The sequence below is a fragment of the Aquarana catesbeiana genome, linkage group LG07 (genome assembly GCF_042186555.1).
Source record: "Aquarana catesbeiana isolate 2022-GZ linkage group LG07, ASM4218655v1, whole genome shotgun sequence".
Taxonomy (NCBI): domain Eukaryota; kingdom Metazoa; phylum Chordata; class Amphibia; order Anura; family Ranidae; genus Aquarana; species Aquarana catesbeiana.
The window spans coordinates 86,557-105,566 of record NC_133330.1 but is presented as its reverse complement, the minus strand read 5'-3'; the positions used below and the strand labels follow the sequence as shown (position 1 = coordinate 105,566).

The following is a 19,010-nucleotide window of genomic DNA, read 5'->3' as shown; positions in this document are numbered from 1 at the left end:
GATCCCACCACAGATTAGTGATCCTTCCATTGCGTCCCATTCCAACCCCTCCCCCACCTCATTCCTCAACACTTCTCAGGATCTCCGCAACACAACAGGCGAGTCTTCTAAAGATCCCGATATTCCATTATTAGTCCATCAGATGATCCTCTAGGAATGTGGGGGCGGGGCTATCCCTAGAGGCTCTGAGTACACTGGCTGTATTTATAACCTCGGGGGGGGGGGGTTAAAATGACGATAAACCTGTTTTTGAGCCCCATTATAATAGAGTCTTAATAGCTTTTAGGAGGTTTAGTGTTTTAGGAGCATTTTTACAATAAAAGAAGAAAAAAAAAAAAAAAACACAAGAAAACCGCAATCTGAGGTCATAGATAGCAATATAGATCGATATTCTCAGATTCCAACAAGCTGTACACCGACCCCTCCTATATATACACTGTATACGGATTGTACACCGACCCCTCCTATATATACACTGTATACGGATTGTACACCGACCCCTCCTATATATACACACTGTATACGGATTGTACACCGACCCCTCCTATATATACACTGTATACGGATTGTACACCGACCCCTCCTATATACAGTGGGGACAGAAAGTATTCAGACCCCCTTAAATTTTTCACTGTTATATTGCAGCCATTTGCTACAATCATTAGTTTTTTTCCTCATTAATGTACACACAGCCCCCCCATATTGTACACACAGCCCCCCCAGGTCTGTCGCTCGGTCCTGCCTCCCCCCCCCCCCCCCCCGGTCGGCAGCTCGGTCCTGCCTCCCCCCACCCCCCCCCCCCCCCCGGTCTGTAGCTCGGTCCTGCCTCCCCCCACCCCCCCCCCCCCCGGTCTGTAGCTCGGTCCTGCCTCCCCCCAATACCCCCCCCCCGGTCTGTAGCTCGGTCCTGCCTCCCCCAATACCCCCCCCCCCGGTCTGTAGCTCGGTCCTGCCTCCCCCCAATACCCCCCCCCCCCCGGTCTGTAGCTCGGTCCTGCCTCCCCCAATACCCCCCCCCCCCGGTCTGTAGCTCGGTCCTGCCTCCCCCCAATACCCCCCCCCCCCGGTCTGTAGCTCGGTCCTGCCTCCCCCCCAATACCCCCCCCCCCCCCGGTCTGTAGCTCGGTCCTGCCTCCCCCCCAATACCCCCCCCCCCCGGTCTGTAGCTCGGTCCCTGCCTCCCCCCCAATACCCCCCCCCCCCGGTCTGTAGCTCGGTCCTGCCTCCCCCCAATACCCCCCCCCCCGGTCTGTAGCTCGGTCCTGCCTCCCCCCAATACCCCCCCCCCCCCCGGTCTGTAGCTCGGTCCTGCCTCCCCCCAATACCCCCCCCCCGGTCTGTAGCTCGGTCCTGCCTCCCCCCAATACCCCCCCCCCCCCGGTCTGTAGCTCGGTCCTGCCTCCCCCCAATACCCCCCCCCCCGGTCTGTAGCTCGGTCCTGCCTCCCCCCAATACCCCCCCCCCGGTCTGTAGCTCGGTCCTGCCTCCCCCCAATACCCCCCCCCCCGGTCTGTAGCTCGGTCCTGCCTCCCCCCCCCCGGTCTGTAGCTCGGTGCAGCTTTACATATAATCCAATCAGCCTCCAGGGACTGAAGTTAGAAACCAATCGGCTTCTATGCAAAGCTGCAACCAATTATGACCTCATCACTGACTTCATCATTAAAGGGGAAGATTACAGGGGTTCCAGCACAGCCCAGAGCCCCCCGGAGGAGCACCAATGGGAATCAAGAGAATAAAATTCCAATTGGTTGCCGTCCCATGAAAGGTGATGGTGACCGACTTCAGCCAATCGATGTCATTTCCCTGATATCAGTTCATCTATGTGGATGGCCTTTGTAGAGAGGCTATAGTTAGGGGGGGGGGGGGGGGGGGGGGGGGGGGTGTGTCCTTAGAACAGCTTCAGGTCCAATAAACAAGACTTCCTCTACTCCGCATAACCGGCACATATTATTTTCCAGGAAAAGGGTTTACAAAACACACAAAAAACAAAAAAACTCCTCAACTAAAAGACGCACAAAAATCACTTCCATGGTGCAAATGGGGGGACAGAGCGACCGGACCCCCATCATAGATCTCCAGCTCTGTGCACACCCCTCCCCCACAACACTCCCTACTGGGACCCCAATGTACACATTATGGGGCCCCTGAGCCAGATACATGGGGGTCACCATCTCTGATCTGTCCCTGGAAAGTATAGAAAAAAGAAATCCACAGGTCCAAATCTGGAGTAGCACCCAAATAGATCAAATATTAGTAACAATGTATTAAAAGTGGAGGAGAAATGTTCCTACATACCTCCTGTGTGCGGGATGTCCTATGCTGAGATCCCTACAATCTTCTATAGGAGGGGGATGGGTGGGGGCTCTGCACTCCTAATAGGAAGGGGGTGGGGGATGGGTGTGACTTCACTTCTGCAATCTGAGCCCGAGGCCGGGTGTGGAGTCTTCAGTCTGGGGGGAGGAGATCCGCATTCCGTACACTTCCCACACAAATCTACACAATGTATCAACACAAATAAAAAAGATACACAAATAAAAAATGTATAAAATATAGAGCAAAGCTTTTCCTGTTGCACACAATACATCCCCCACACCCACCCGTGTACAATACACCCCCCACACCCACCCGTGTACAATACACCCCCCACACCCACCCGTGTACAATACATCCCCCACACCCACCCATGTACAATACGCCCCCCACACCCACCCATGTACAATACGCCCCCCACACCCACCCATGTACAATACGCCCCCCACACCCACCCATGTACAATACGCCCCCCACACCCACCCATGTACAATACGCCCCCCCACACCCACCCATGTACAATACGCCCCCCACACCCACCCATGTACAATACGCCCCCCACACCCACCCATGTACAATACGCCCCCCACACCCACCCATGTACAATACGCCCCCCACACCCACCCATGTACAATACGCCCCCCACACCCACCCATGTACAATACGCCCCCCACACCCACCCATGTACAATACGCCCCCCACACCCACCCATGTACAATACGCCCCCCACACCCACCCATGTACAATACGCCCCCCCACACCCACCCATGTACAATACGCCCCCCCACACCCACCCATGTACAATACGCCCCCCACACCCACCCATGTACAATACGCCCCCCACACCCACCCATGTACAATACACCCCCCACACCCACCCATGTACAATACGCCCCCCCCACACCCACCCATGTACAATACGCCCCCCCACACCCACCCATGTACAATACACCCCCCACACCCACCCATGTACAATACACCCCCCCACACCCACCCATGTACAATACATCCCCCACACCCACCCATGTACAATACACCCCCCACACCCACCCATGTACAATACATCCCCCACACCCACCCATGTACAATACACCCCCCACACCCACCCATGTACAATACACCCCCCACACCCACCCATGTACAATACGCCCCCCACACCCACCCATGTACAATACACCCCCCACACCCACCCATGTACAATACGCCCCCCACACCCACCCATGTACAATACGCCCCCCACACCCACCCATGTACAATACGCCCCCCACACCCACCCATGTACAATACGCCCCCCACACCCACCCATGTACAATACGCCCCCCCACACCCACCCATGTACAATACGTCCCCCACACCCACCCGTGTACAATACACCCCCCACACCCACCCGTGTACAATACATCCCCCACACCCACCCGTGTACAATACATCCCCCACACCCACCCGTGTACAATACGCCCCCCACACCCACCCGTGTACAATACGCCCCCCACACCCACCCATGTACAATACACCCACCCATGTACAATACAATACACCCCCCACACATGTACAATACGTCCCCACACCCACCCATGTACAATACGTCCCCCACACCCACCCATGTACAATACATCCCCCCACACCCACCCATGTACAATAGGCCCCCCACACCCACCCATGTACAATACGTCCCCCACACCCACCCATGTACAATACGTCCCCCACACCCACCCATGTACAATACATCCCCCACACCCACCCATGTACAATAGGCCCCCCACACCCACCCATGTACAATAGGCCCCCCACACCCACCCAGAGCCCTGACTTAAACCCAATTGAGCATCTCTGGAGAGACCTAAAAATGGCCGTCCACCAATGTTTACCATCCCCCCTGACAGAACTGGAGAGGATCTACAAGGCGGAATGGCAGAGGATCCCCAAATCCAGGTGTGAAAAACTTGTTGTATCTTTCCCAAAAAGACTCATCAAAGGGGCTTCTACTAAATACTGAGCAAAGGGTCTGAATACTTAGGAGCATGTGATATTTCAGGTTTTCTTTTATATAAATCTGCAAAAATGTCAACAATTCTGTGTTTTTCTGTCAATATGGGGGCGCCGTGTGTACAATATGGGGGCGCCCTGTGTGTACAATATGAGGTGCTGTGTGTACAATATGGAGTGTTGTGTGTACAATATGGGGGGCTGTGTGTACAATATGGGGTGATGTGTGTACAATATGGGGTGCTGTGTGTACAATATGGGGTGCTGTGTGTACAATATGGGGTGCTGTGTGTACAATATGGGGGGCTGTGTGTACAATATGGGGTGCTGTGTGTACAATATGAGGTGCTGTGTGTACAATATGGGGTGCTGTGTGTACAATATGGGGTGCTGTGTGTACAATATGGAGTGCTGTGTGTACAATATGGGGGGCTGTGTGTACAATATGGGGGGGCTGTGTGTACAATATGGGGGGCTGTGTGTACAATATGGGGGGCTGTGTGTACAATATGGGGGGCTGTGTGTACAATATGGGGGCTGTGTGTATAATATGGGGGGCCGTGTGTACAATATGGGGGGCTGTGTGTACAATATGGGGGGCTGTGTGTACAATATGGGGGGCTGTGTGTACAATATGGGGGGCTGTGTGTACAATATGGGGGGCTGTGTGTACAATATGGGGGGCTGTGTGTACAATATGGGGGCTGTGTGTATAATATGAGGTGCCGTGTGTACAATATGGGGGGCCGTGTGTACAATATGGGGGGCTGTGTGTACAATATGGGGGGCTGTGTGTACAATATGAGGGGCTGTGTGTACAATATGGGGGGCTGTGTGTACAATATGGGGGGCCGTGTGTACAATATGGGGGGCCGTGTGTACAATATGGGGGGCCGTGTGTACAATATGGGGGGCCGTGTGTGTACAATATGGGGGCGCCGTGTGTGTACAATATGGGGGCGCCGTGTGTGTACAATATGGGGGCGCCGTGTGTGTACAATATGGGGGCGCCGTGTGTGTACAATATGGGGGCGCCGTGTGTGTACAATATGGGGGGCGCCGTGTGTGTACAATATGGGGGCGCCGTGTGTGTACAATATGGGGCGCCGTGTGTGTACAATATGGGGGCGCCGTGTGTGTACAATATGGGGGCGCCGTGTGTGTACAATATGGGGGCGCCGTGTGTGTACAATATGGGGGCGCCGTGTGTGTACAATATGGGGGGCTGTGTGTACAATATGGGGGGCTGTGTGTACAATATGGGGGGCTGTGTGTACAATATGGGGGGCTGTGTGTACAATATGGGGGGCTGTGTGTACAATATGGGGGGCTGTGTGTACAATATGGGGGGCTGTGTGTACAATATGGGGGCTGTGTGTACAATATGGGGGGGCTGTGTGTACAATATGGGGTGCTGTGTGTACAATATGGGGTGCTGTGTGTACAATATGGGGGGCTGTGTGTACAATATGGGGTGCTGTGTGTACAATATGGGGTGCTGTGTGTACAATAATGAGGAAAAAAATGAACTTAAATGATTTTAGCAAATGGCTGCAATATAACAAAAAGAGTGAAAAATTTAAGGGGGTCTGAATACTTTCACCCCCACTGTACACACTGTATACATCACCCCTTACAGGACTGCGCTACTCTAAATGAACACCCCATTAGGGCGGAGTTCACAGAACACGACATACAATTTTACATTAGCATTCTTGGCAAAGAATCTCCCCAATGCTTCATGTGTTGGCAGATGCAATCTACTTTCTCCACTGCAGGTGGCGCTCAACCGCAGAGCAGAGGAAGTCAAGAGGAACACGGATCTTCTATGGTTTCCTGGGCCATTGGCTACTGACAGCCCATGTGACTCAGGCAGCCATCTTGGGTCAGGCAGAGTCTATTTAAGACCCTGGCTCCTGAGTTTGGCATACATTTAGTGTGACAGATCTCCTTTCTGTCCGGGACAGTATTAGTGGAAGGGAGTTTGTGCTCAGACCGGCCAGGACACATTCCGCCCCTCAAGATAGATGCTGTCAGTTCGATCTGCTCCGCTGCCTTCCGCACGGCTTGTAGCAGTTGTTATACTTAAATACAAGTTCTTTCTATTGTAACCCCCCCAATCTGCCCCCACACATTCATCGTTTAAATATTCCCTCTCGCCAACCTAAATTGCAGGTAAAAATCCAATATTTTAAATGATCCCTTGCCGGGTTTTCCTTTCCATAAAGGATTTTTATTCTCTTGCCATGTGCCTCTGGATGTGCAAATAATTCCTCTCCTCCCACTGCAGGTTGTACCCCAATCCTTTTCTAGAGGCGTTGAATTATTGCCTGTGCTGGCCCAGCTCCTTCCATAGCATACCCTGTCCTCTTCCAGGGGTGTTTAATTACAAAAGTGTCATTGTGATAAATTCACTTCATTTCCCTTCATCCAAGTTGTGGAAGATTCCACCAACCACCCCCAAGGGGCAGCACACTAAAGCCGGGTACACAGGAGCCGAATATCAGCCAGTTCAATCACATTCGACCTTTGTGTAAATCAGCCGCTCCGACAGAAGCCGGCATGCTGGAAAACCAACAGCCAATAGCTGAGCTGTTGACAGAGGATTCTGGCAGGGGGAGGGGTGTCAGAACACAATAGCTCAGCGGGGAGATCAATGTACTAACATCGGATGTGTTAGTAAAGGATCCCCTCCCCCAAGCTCCTTTTTTTTGTTCAGCCTGCCGAGTTGAATGAGACCCTCCCAGGGTGTATGAGGCAGAAGAGTTCCGGCGTGAATCTTGGCGGTAATATAACTCATGCCGTATTTATCTCCCGGCAATTCCCGGGAGGGAGGAGTCTCTGGTTGTTAGGATGCTGGCGGCTCCCTGACGACTTTTCCTGAACTGAAGGGTCACATTTGGCGGAAGGAATAACGATGCAAACGCGTCGTCTCTCATTTTATACATTCGGTAAATAGCGAATGTTGGGACCACAAGATCATTTATGGGGTTTTTGTTTGTAAATTGATAATTATCTGCATTGAACGTTATCGATCGCCTGTGACAAATGGCCCCTCGCTGAGCATTTCCTAACCCTGGAACTTCCCCCTCCGTTTCCTGATTCACCCGACTTTCACACGTTTTGTAATATCACGGGAAGTGTGCCAAGTTTAGAAAAGTCAGCTGAGCAGCCGAGTCCTGTCCGGGGTCCAGGCGGTTATCCGATGTAGGAAGGGGAGGAACGGCTTCGGAGAGCCCTCTGCCGACATTATACTGTATATAAATCGTGAATAACAATAATAACAATAATAACAATAATACTCCCCACTCATGACCGGGCAGAACACTGCTCTGCGGGAGCCTCTCCTGTTCCAGCTTGGCCCTGGCCCCCCCCCCAGTCTGTACCTCAGTCCTGCCTTCCCCCCCAGTCTGTACCTCAGGCCTTCCCCCCCCCCAGGTCTGTAGCTCGGCCCTGCCCCCCCAGTCTGTACCTCGGTCCTGCCTTCCCCCCCCAGTCTGTACCTCGGTCCTGCCTCTCCCCCCCCCCCCCCCCCCCAGTCTGTAGCTCGGTCCTGCCTCCCCCCCCCCCCCCCCAGGTCTGTAGCTCGGTCCTGCCTCCCCCCCCCCAGTCTGTAGCTCGGTCCTGCCTCTCCCCCCCCCCCCCAGTCTGTAGCTCGGTCCTGCCTTCCCCCCCCCAGGTCTGTAGCTCGGTCCTGCCTTCCCCCCCCCAGGTCTGTAGCTCGGTCCTGCCTTCCCCCCCCCCCCAGGTCTGTAGCTCGGTCCTGCCTTCCCCCCCCCCCCCCAGGTCTGTAGCTCGGTCCTGCCTTCCCCCCCCCCCCCGACCCCCCCCCCCCCAGGTCTGTAGCTCGGTCCTGCCTTCCCCCCCCCCAGGTCTGTAGCTCGGTCCTGCCTCCCCCCCCCCCCCAGGTCTGTAGCTCGGTCCTGCCTTCCCCCCCCCCCCCAGGTCTGTAGCTCGGTCCTGCCTTCCCCCCCCCCCCAGGTCTGTAGCTCGGTCCTGCCTTGCCTTCCCCCCCCCAGGTCTGTAGCTCGGTCCTGCCTCCCCCCCCCAGGTCTGTAGCTCAGTCCTGCCTCCCCCCCCCCCCCCCCGTCTGTAGCTCGGTCCTGCCTTCCCCCCCCCCCCCCCCCAGGTCTGTAGCTCGGTCCTGCCTCCCCCCCCAGGTCTGTAGCTCAGTCCTGCCTTCCCCCCCCCCAGGTCTGTAGCTCGGTCCTGCCTTCCCCCCCCCCCCCCAGGTCTGTAGCTCGGTCCTGCCTTCCCCCCCCCCCCCCCAGGTCTGTAGCTCGGTCCTGCCTTCCCCCCCCCCCCCCCAGGTCTGTAGCTCGGTCCTGCCTCCCCCCCCCAGGTCTGTAGCTCAGTCCTGCCTTCCCCCCCCCCCAGGTCTGTAGCTCGGTCCTGCCTTCCCCCCCCCCCGGTCTGTAGCTCGGTCCTGCCTCCCCCCCCCCAGGTCTGTAGCTCAGTCCTGCCTTCCCCCCCCCCAGGTCTGTAGCTCGGTCCTGCCTTCCCCCCCCCCCCCAGGTCTGTAGCTCGGTCCTGCCTTCCACCCCCCAGGTCTGTAGCTCGGTCCTGCCTCCCCCCCCAGGTCTGTAGCTCGGTCCTGCCTCCCCCCCCCAGGTCTGTAGCTCGGTCCTGCCCCCCCCCCCCCCAGGTCTGTAGCTCGGTCCTGCCTCCCCCCCCCCCCCCCAGGTCTGTAGCTCGGTCCTGCCTCCCCCCCCCCCCAGGTCTGTAGCTCGGTCCTGCCTCCCCCCCCCCCCAGGTCTGTAGCTCGGTCCTGCCTTCCCCCCCCCCAGTCTGTAGCTCGGTCCTGCCTTCCCCCCCCCCCCAGTCTGTACCTCAGTCCTGCCTTCCCCCCCAGTCTGTACCTCAGGCCTCCCCCCCCCCAGGTCTGTAGCTCGGCCCTGCCCCCCCCCCCCCCCAGTCTGTACCTCGGTCCTGCCTTCCCCCCCCAGTCTGTAGCTCGGTCCTGCCTCTCCCCCCCCCCCCCCCCAGTCTGTAGCTCGGTCCTGCCTCCCCCCCCCCCAGTCTGTAGCTCGGTCCTGCCTCCCCCCCCCCAGTCTGTAGCTCGGTCCTGCCTCTCCCCCCCCCCCCCCCCAGTCTGTAGCTCGGTCCTGCCTTCCCCCCCCCAGGTCTGTAGCTCGGTCCCTGCCTTCCCCCCCCCAGGTCTGTAGCTCGGTCCTGCCTTCCCCCCCCCCCCCCAGGTCTGTAGCTCGGTCCTGCCTTCCCCCCCCCCCCCAGGTCTGTAGCTCGGTCCTGCCTTCCCCCCCCCCCCCCCCCCCCCCAGGTCTGTAGCTCGGTCCTGCCTTCCCCCCCCCCAGGTCTGTAGCTCGGTCCTGCCTCCCCCCCCCCCCCCCAGGTCTGTAGCTCGGTCCTGCCTTCCCCCCCCCCCAGTCTGTACCTCAGTCCTGCCTTCCCCCCCAGTCTGTACCTCAGGCCTTCCCCCCCCCCAGGTCTGTAAGCTCGGCCCTGCCCCCCCCCCCCCAGTCTGTAGCTCGGTCCTGCCTCCCCCCCCCAGTCTGTAGCTCGGTCCTGCCTCTCCCCCCCCCCCCCCCCCAGTCTGTAGCTCGGTCCTGCCTTCCCCCCCCCAGGTCTGTAGCTCGGTCCTGCCTTCCCCCCCCCAGGTCTGTAGCTCGGTCCTGCCTTCCCCCCCCCAGGTCTGTAGCTCGGTCCTGCCTTCCCCCCCCCCCCCAGGTCTGTAGCTCGGTCCTGCCTTCCCCCCCCCCCAGGTCTGTAGCTCGGTCCTGCCTTCCCCCCCCCCCAGGTCTGTAGCTCGGTCCTGCCTCCCCCCCCCCCCCCCAGGTCTGTAGCTCGGTCCTGCCTTCCCCCCCCCCCCCCCCCAGGTCTGTAGCTCGGTCCTGCCTTCCCCCCCCCCCCAGGTCTGTAGCTCGGTCCTGCCTCCCCCCCCCAGGTCTGTAGCTCAGTCCTGCCTTCCCCCCCCCCCCCCAGGTCTGTAGCTCGGTCCTGCCTTCCCCCCCCCCAGGTCTGTAGCTCGGTCCTGCCTCCCCCCCCAGGTCTGTAGCTCAGTCCTGCCTCCCCCCCCCCCCCCCCCCCCCCCAGGTCTGTAGCTCGGTCCTGCCTTCCCCCCCCCCCCCAGGTCTGTAGCTCGGTCCTGCCTTCCCCCCCCCCCCAGGTCTGTAGCTCGGTCCTGCCTTCCCCCCCCCCCCAGGTCTGTAGCTCGGTCCTGCCTTCCCCCCCCCCCCAGGTCTGTAGCTCGGTCCTGCCTCCCCCCCCCAGGTCTGTAGCTCAGTCCTGCCTTCCCCCCCCCCCCCCAGGTCTGTAGCTCGGTCCTGCCTTCCCCCCCCCCCGGTCTGTAGCTCGGTCCTGCCTCCCCCCCCCGGTCTGTAGCTCGGTCCTGCCTCCCCCCCCCAGGTCTGTAGCTCGGTCCTGCCTTCCCCCCCCCCAGGTCTGTAGCTCGGTCCTGCCTTCCCCCCCCCCCCCAGGTCTGTAGCTCGGTCCTGCCTTCCCCCCCCCCCCAGGTCTGTAGCTCGGTCCTGCCTTCCACCCCCCAGGTCTGTAGCTCGGTCCTGCCTCCCCCCCCCCCCAGGTCTGTAGCTCGGTCCTGCCTCCCCCCCCCCAGGTCTGTAGCTCGGTCCTGCCTCCCCCCCCCCCCCCAGGTCTGTAGCTCGGTCCTGCCTCCCCCCCCCCCCCAGGTCTGTAGCTCGGTCCTGCCTCCCCCCCCCCCCAGGTCTGTAGCTCGGTCCTGCCTCCCCCCCCCCCAGGTCTGTAGCTCGGTCCTGCCTTCCCCCCCCCCCAGTCTGTAGCTCGGTCCTGCCTTCCCCCCCCCCCCAGTCTGTAGCTCGGTCCTGCCTTCCCCCCCCCCCCCAGTCTGTAGCTCGGTCCTGCCTTCCCCCCCCCCGGTCTGTAGCTCGGTCCTGCCTCCCCCCCCCCCAGGTCTGTAGCTCGGTGCAGCTTTACATATAATCCAATCAGCCTCCAGGGACTGAAGTTAGAAGCCGATTGGTTTCTATGCAAAGCTGCAACCAATTTATGACCTCATCACTGACTTCATCATTAAAGGGGAAGATTACAGGGGTTCCAGCACAGCCCAGAGCCCCCCGGAGGAGCACCAATGGGAATCAAGAGAATAAAATTCCAATTGGTTGCCGTCCCATGAAAGGTGATGGTGACCGACTTCAGCCAATCGATGTCATTTCCCTGATATCAGTTCATCTATGTGGATGGCCTTTGTAGAGAGGCTATAGTTCCATTTCCTACAGCCACCCTACAGAGAGGGGGGGGGGGGGGGGGGTCATTTATAAAGAGCAAATGAAGACACCCAAACTCCCCTCCCCCAAAAGGAAAAAAGGATGGACCCCGGGGGGGGGGGGGGTCCTTAGAACAGCTTCAGGTCCAATAAACAAGACTTCCTCTACTCCGCATAACCGGCACATATTATTTTCCAGGAAAAGGGTTTACAAAACACAAAAAAACTCCTCAACTAAAAGACGCACAAAAATCACTTCTATGGTGCAAATGGGGGGACAGAGCGACCGGACCCCCATCATAGATCTCCAGCTCTGTGCACACCCCTCCCCCACAACACTCCCTACTGGGACCCCAATATACACATTATGGGGCCCCTGAGCCAGATACATGGGGGTCACCATCTCTGATCTGTCCCTGGAAAGTATAGAAAAAAGAAATCCACAGGTCCAAATCTGGAGCAGCACCCAAATAGATCAAATATTAGTAACAATGTATTAAAAGTGGAGGAGAAATGTTCCTACATACCTCCTGTGTGCGGATGTCCTCTGCTGAGATCCCTACAATCTTCTATAGGAGGGGGATGGGTGGGGGCTCTGCACTCCTCTAATAGGAAGGGGGTGGGGGATGGGTGTGACTTCAGGCCGGGTGTGGAGTCTTCAGTCTGGGGGGAGGAGATCCGCATTCCGTACACTTCCCACACAAATCTACACAATGTATCAACACAAATAAAAAAGATACACAAATAAAAAAAATACACAAATAAAAAAATGTATAAAATATAGAGCAAAGCTTTTCCTGTTGCACACAATACATCCCCCACACCCACCCATGTACAATACACCCCCCACACCCACCCATGTACAATACGCCCCCCACACCCACCCATGTACAATACATCCCCCACACCCACCCATGTACAATACACCCCCCACACCCACCCATGTACAATACACCCCCCACACCCACCCATGTACAATACGCCCCCCACACCCACCCATGTACAATACGCCCCCCACACCCACCCATGTACAATACACCCCCCACACCCACCCATGTACAATACACCCCCCACACCCACCCATGTACAATACGCCCCCCACACCCACCCATGTACAATACACCCCCCACACCTACCCATGTACAATACATCCCCCACACCCACCCATGTACAATACACCCCCCACACCCACCCATGTACAATACACCCCCCACACCCACCCATGTACAATACGCCCCCCACACCCACCCATGTACAATACGCCCCCCCACACCCACCCATGTACAATACACCCCCCACACCCACCCATGTACAATACGCCCCCCACACCCACCCATGTACAATACACCCCCCACACCCACCCATGTACAATACACCCCCCCACACCCACCCATGTACAATACACCCCCCACACCCACCCATGTACAATACGCCCCCCCACACCCACCCGTGTACAATACATCCCCACACCCACCCATGTACAATACACCCCCCACACCCACCCATGTACAATACACCCCCCACACCCACCCATGTACAATACGCCCCCCACACCCACCCGTGTACAATACACCCCCACACCCACCCATGTACAATACGCCCCCCACACCCACCCGTGTACAATACGCCCCCCACACCCACCCATGTACAATACGCCCCCCACACCCACCCATGTACAATACGCCCCCCACACCCACCCATGTACAATACGCCCCCCCACACCCACCCATGTACAATACATCCCCCACACCCACCCGTGTACAATACACCCCCCACACCCACCCATGTACAATAGGCCCCCCACACCCACCCATGTACAATACACCCCCCACACCCACCCATGTACAATACACCCCCCACACCCACCCATGTACAATACATCCCCCACACCCACCCATGTACAATACACCCCCCACACCCACCCGTGTACAATACACCCCCACACCCACCCATGTACAATACATCCCCCACACCCACCCATGTACAATACGCTCCCCACACCCACCCATGTACAATACACCCCCCCACACCCACCCATGTACAATACATCCCCCACACCCACCCATGTACAATACACCCCCACACCCACCCATGTACAATACATCCCCCACACCCACCCATGTACAATACACCCCCCACACCCACCCATGTACAATACATCCCCCACACCCACCCATGTACAATACACCCCCCACACCCACCCATGTACAATACACCCCCCACACCCACCCATGTACAATACATCCCCCACACCCACCCATGTACAATACACCCCCCACACCCACCCATGTACAATACATCCCCCACACCCACCCATGTACAATACATCCCCCACACCCACCCATGTACAATACATCCCCCACACCCACCCATGTACAATACGCTCCCCACACCCACCCATGTACAATACACCCCCCACACCCACCCATGTACAATACATCCCCCACACCCACCCATGTACAATACACCCCCCACACCCACCCATGTACAATACATCCCCCACACCCACCCATGTACAATACATCCCCCACACCCACCCATGTACAATACACCCCCCACACCCACCCATGTACAATACATCCCCACACCCACCCATGTACAATACACCCCCCACACCCACCCATGTACAATACATCCCCCACACCCACCCATGTACAATACATCCCCCACACCCACCCATGTACAATACGCTCCCCACACCTACCCATGTAGATCCCCCCCCACCCACCCATGTACAATACTCTCCCCACACCCACCCATGTACAATACACCCACCCATGTACAATACGCCCCCCACACCCAAACATGTACAATATACGGGGCAATTTAGGTAACAGCGATCACAGGTCAATTAGTTTCAGTATAAATCACACAAATAAGAAACATGAAGGGAACACAAAGACACTGAATTTCAAAAGAGCCAACTTCCCTAAACTACAAACCTGGCTAAAAGGCATAAATTGGGATAAAATATTAGGAACAAAGAATACGGAGGAGAGATGGGTTTGCTTTAAGAGCATATTAAATAAGGGCATTAGCCAATGTATCCCATTGGGTAATAAATTTAAAAAGATCAAAAATCCTGGATGGCTTAACTCCAATGTAAAAATGCATATAAAAGCAAAGGAGAAGGCCTTCAAAAAATACAAGGTTGAGGGATCATCCACAGCATTCAGAATTTATAAAGAATGCAATAAGAAATGTAAGGGTGCAATTAGGATGGCTAAGATAGAACATGAAAGACACATAGCGGAGGAGAGCAAAAAAAATCCCAAGAAATTCTTTAAGTATGTAAACAGTAAAAAAGGGAGGACAGACCATATTGGCCCCATAAAGAATGAGGAAGGACATCTGGTTACAAAGGATGGGGAGATGGCAAAGGTATTGAATTTATTCTTCTCCTCAGTCTTCACGAGTGAATCGGGGGGCTTCAGTAACCAAAACTGCAGTGTTTATCCTCAGGACACAACACAGGAAGCACCTACATGGTTAACAGAGGACGGAATTAAAATTAGACTTGAGAAACTTAACATTAATAAATCACCGGGACCAGATGGCTTGCATCCGAGGGTACTTAGGGAACTCAGTCAGGTGATTGCCAGACCGTTGTTCCTAATTTTTACTGACAGTCTATTGACTGGAATGGTACCAGCTGATTGGAGAAAAGCCAATGTAGCACCAATATTTAAAAAGGGCCCAAAAAACATCCCTGGGAATTACAGACCAGTTAGCCTAACATCAATAGTATGTAAACTCTTGGAGGGGATGATAAGGGACTATATACAAGATTTTAGTAATAAGAACGATATCATTAGCAGTAATCAGCATGGATTCATGAAGAATCGTTCTTGCCAAACCAATCTATTAACCTTCTATGAGGAGGTGAGTTGCCATCTAGATAAAGGAAGGCCCGTAGACGTGGTGTATCTGGATTTTGCAAAAGCATTTGACACAGTTCCCCATAAACGTTTACTGTACAAAATAAGGTGCGTTGGCATGGACCATAGGGTGAGTACCTGGATTGAAAACTGGCTACAAGGGCGAGTTCAGAGGGTGGTGATAAATGGGGAGTACTCAGAATGGTCAGGGGTGGGTAGTGGGGTCCCCCAGGGTTCTGTGCTGGGACCAATCCTATTTAATTTGTTCATAAACGACCTGGAGGATGGGATAAACAGTTCAATCTCTGTATTTGCAGACGATACTAAGCTAAGCAGGGCAATAACTTCTCCGCAGGATGTGGAAATCTTGCAAAAAGACCTGAACAAATTAATGGGGTGGGCGACTACATGGCAAATGAGGTTCAATGTAGAAAAATGTAAAATAATGTATTTGGGTGGTAAAAATCTGAATGCAATCTATAGACTGGGGGGAGAACCTCTGGGGGGATCTAGGATGGAAAAGGACCTGGGGGTCCTAGTAGATGATAGGCTCAGCAATGACATGCAATGCCAAGCTGCTGCTAATAAAGCAAACAGAATATTGGCATTAAAAGGGGGATCAACTCCAGAGATAAAACGATAATTCTCCCGCTCTACAAGACTCTGGTCCGGCCGCACCTGGAGTATGCTGTCCAGTTCTGGGCACCAGTCCTCAGGAAGGATGTACTGGAAATGGAGCGAGTACAAAGAAGGGCAACAAAGCTAATAAAGGGTCTGGAGGATCTTAGTTATGAGGAAAGGTTGCGAGCACTGAACTTATTCTCTCTGGAGAAGAGACGCTTGAGAGGGGATATGATTTCAATTTACAAATACTGTACTGGTGACCCCACAATAGGGATAAAACTTTTTCGCAGAAGAGAGTTTAATAAGACTCGTGGCCACTCATTACAATTAGAAGAAAAGAGGTTTAACCTTAAACTACGTAGAGGGTTCTTTACTGTAAGAGCGGCAAGGATGTGGAATACCCTTCCACAGGCGGTGGTCTCAGCGGGGAGCATTGATAGCTTCAAGAAACTATTAGATAATCACCTGAATGACCGCAACATACAGAGATATATAATGTAATATGACACATAATCACACACATAGGTTGGACTTGATGGACTTGTGTCTTTTTTCAACCTCACCTACTATGTAACTATGTAACTATGTCCCTCACACCCACCCATGTACAATACGCTCCCCACACCCACCCATGTACAATACGCTCCCCACACCCACCCATGTACAATACATCCCCCACACCCACCCATGTACAATACATTCCCCACACCCACCCATGTACAATACGCTCCCCACACCTACCCATGTAGATTCCCCCCCCACCCACCCATGTACAATACTCTCCCCACACCCACCCATGTACAATACGCTCCCCACACCCACCCATGTACAATACACCCCCCACACCCACCCATGTACAATACATTCCCCACACCCACCCATGTACAATACGCTCCCCACACCCACCCATGTACAATACGCTCCCCACACCCACCCATGTACAATACGCTCCCCACACCCACCCATGTACAATACTCTCCCCACACCCACCCATGTACAATACGCTCCCCACACCCACCCATGTACAATACACCCCCCACACCCACCCATGTACAATACGCTCCCCACACCCACCCATGTACAATACATCCCCCACACCCACCCATGTACAATACATCCCCCACACCCACCCATGTACAATACGCTCCCCACACCCACCCATGTACAATACATCCCCCACACCCACCCATGTACAATACGCTCCCCACACCTACCCATGTAGATTCCCCCCCCACCCACCCATGTACAATACGCTCCCCACACCCACCCATGTACAATACATCCCCCACACCCACCCATGTACAATACATCCCCCACACCCACCCATGTACAATACATCCCCCACACCCACCCATGTACAATACATCCCCCACACCCACCCATGTACAATACATCCCCCACACCCACCCATGTACAATACACCCCCCACACCCACCCATGTACAATACACCCCCCACACCCACCCATGTACAATACGCTCCCCACACCCACCCGTGTACAATACGCTCCCCACACCCACCCATGTAAAATACATCCCCCACACCCACCCATGTACAACACGCTCCCCAAACCCACCCATGTACAATACATCCCCCACACCCACCCATGTACAATACGCTCCCCACACCCACCCATGTACAATACATCCCCCACACCCACCCATGTACAATACGCTCCCCACACCCACCCGTGTACAATACGCTCCCCACACCCACCCATGTACAATACATCCCCCACACCCACCCATGTACAATAGGTCCCCCACGCCCACCCATGTACAATACATCCCCCACACCCACCCATGTACAATACATCCCCCACACCCACCCATGTACAATACATCCCCCACACCCACCCATGTACAATACGCTCCCCACACCCACCCGTGTACAATACGCTCCCCACACCCACCCATGTACAATACACCCCCCACACCCACCCATGTACAATACATCCCCCACACCCACCCATGTACAATACGTCCCCCACGCCCACCCATGTACAATACATCCCCCACACCCACCCATGTACAATACATCCCCCACAGCCACCCGTGTACAATACACCCCCCACAGCCACCCATGTAGATTCCCCCCCCCACACCCACCCATGTACAATACACTTCCCACACCCACGCCAAGGACTGAGAAACAAACATCCTCCAGACAGGACAATGTAACCCAACCAGTTCCTGAACACACCGGAGATGCTCCATACAGGAGGACAAGAGAAGAGATTGGAGGAATTGACTTGTTTGGTCCTTTGCTGTGGGCGGGTCTGTGGGCGGGGTCAGCGAGCTCTTAAGCTGGTCACGCATGATACAATTTTCTTGTTCATTTTACCAAACCCGTCTAATATGAGGTCACACCCAAATACTTTCCATTTGTATTCATTCAGGCCGGCACTATACTAACGCCTCGTACACATGATCAGATTTTCAGACGTTTTCTGTGGCTTGCGAGTCTCATGTAGAAAGTGAAGAGGTTTCTCACAATATGAAAATTCTCGTATGACAGAATTCAACCTCAGAAGTGACGGAATGTGTTGAATAGTTTTCTATGTATTCTTTCGTTTCTGAGCATGCGTAGTCTTGATCTTACCATTTTTTTTTTAAGAAAACCATACTAATGAAACGAAAATCAGACGTTCACATCCGACAAAAATGTTCTGGTCTGCACATCCAGCTTTTGTCTGACATAGGGATGAGCCGAACAACCCCCCCCGGATCGGTTCTCAGCAGAACATGCAAACATGTGCGAACACGCGAACACCGTCTATGGGACTCAAACGTGAAAAATCAAAAGTGATCATTTTAAAGGCTAATATGCAAGTTATTGTCATAAAAAGTGTTTGGGGACCCGGGTCCTGCCCCAGGGGACAAGGATCAATGCAAAAAAAAGTTATAAAAACGACTGTTTTTCGGGGAGCAGTGATTATAATAATGCTTAAAGTGAAATAGTAAAAATGAAATATTCCTTTAAATGTCGTGCCTTGGGGGTTGGGGGGGTGTCCCC

General features: G+C 55.0%; 1 protein-coding gene across 1 annotated transcript in view; it reads right to left on the bottom strand.

Moving 5' to 3' along the window:
* The window catches only part of LOC141102604 (protein SSUH2 homolog), a 29,677-nt gene extending 17,642 nt beyond the window's left edge, over positions 1–12,035 (bottom strand). The window contains 2 exon segments of the mRNA XM_073591506.1: positions 2,296–2,493; positions 12,022–12,035. The gene's annotated coding sequence lies outside the window, so the exon portion shown is untranslated.
* Between the last annotated feature and the right edge of the window lie 6,975 nt (positions 12,036–19,010).